The sequence below is a fragment of the Limulus polyphemus genome, unplaced genomic scaffold (assembly GCF_000517525.1).
Source record: "Limulus polyphemus unplaced genomic scaffold, Limulus_polyphemus-2.1.2 Scaffold857, whole genome shotgun sequence".
Classification (NCBI taxonomy): Eukaryota; Metazoa; Arthropoda; class Merostomata; order Xiphosura; family Limulidae; genus Limulus; species Limulus polyphemus.
Window position 1 is genome coordinate 171,925 of NW_013666467.1, and position 1,594 is coordinate 173,518.

The following is a 1,594-nucleotide window of genomic DNA, read 5'->3' on the forward strand; positions in this document are numbered from 1 at the left end:
TGTTAAATGAAATTGCAAAGCATCGTTTATCAGACTTTCAAAAAATTTTCCTACAACTGATGTAAGACTAATAGGCCTATATTTACTGGGACAATTTTTATCACCTCCCTTGAAATGAGAAGTAACATTAGCCAACTCACAATCCTCTTGAACCTTCTTACAATTCAATAACTTACAAAAAATGATAGCAAGTGGCTCACATATCCAATCCTTAACCTCCTCAAAACCCTCGGGGAATTATTATTTGGCCCAGGAGTCTTATTGTTATTTCAACTTCCCAATTTTTTCTTAACAAGCTCAATTAATTTGATCATTTTCTTCGATCTTAATTTCATCTATCAACTGTTCAAGATGAGGAATATTGTTTAAATCTGTAAACGTAGAATTTAAAAAAGGTAAGTGACCGTGTGTTTATATGTAAGCTATCATATAAAAGATAATTGCAAACAGAGAGTGTCTCAAGGTAAAATGTAACACAACAAAGTTGCCTCTTGCCTTAACCTTACTAAATAACAATAATAAACTGTACCGTGGGACAACGTAAATACAATACGCCTACTGGTGAACTTAAATCCTTAACTAAATTATAGGTGAAAACCAAACAACGCTTGTACAAACAAAAATAAAAGTTAACTTTAAAGTTACAAGAGAACTTAAAGAATTCTCAGAGAGCAAAACTACATAAAAAATACACAAATCCATTTTCGGCAATCGAAGATCAAAATAAGTCTAACTCTGTTATTCTACAAAATATTTCGTTAGCATTTTACAAGTAAAATCTGCTCTTTCAGGCCTCAATACTATTTCAATTATGATAATAAACCTTCCAGATTCTGACACAAGAAAAAGTGATTGGTGCATGTTATATCAGTCCACCTACAACTACTGCGTGACTAGTCGACTAAAAACAACAACAACAGCATACTAAGTAAAAAAGTACGTTGATATTTCTGTAAGAGAACCAGATAAGAAGGCATATAATTTTCATTTGACCCAATTAGCCACTCGGGAAATTTAAGGTTAGAAACCTGCTTTAACAATGCTATATTCAAATTTGTGGAATTATAGTGAAAATGAAAAAAAAATCAGTGACTTTAAATTAAAAGGAGTATAAATGATGTAGTACAGCTTGATACTACATTTGCCTTCTAATATCACGTTATGCGACGCTGTAAATCATTTAGCGATGAGCATAAAGAATGGCACGTCGGTAAACTGAATAGCTTTTGACCCCATTTTCACACCTGTTATCAGAAGTCAAAACACACGAATCTTGTATTGATATGAAGGATATATACATTGTTGTTGATTACTAGAAGGGAGTGTTTGATGCTCAACGTGGCATTGATGAATAAAATAAAATGTCTGGTATTACAAAAAGTTTTAAAATTATCATGCAAGGAAAATTAAATAGTTAGTGTACTCTTATTTAACTTGTGTGCTTTTAAAGACGATTTTAGTTTTTTAACTTATAAAGTTTTATCCATCTCAACACAATAGGCCCGGCATGGCCAGGTGGTTAAGGCACTCCACTCGCAATCTGAGGGTTGCGGGTTCGAATTCCCGACCCACCAAACATGCTCGCCAAACATGG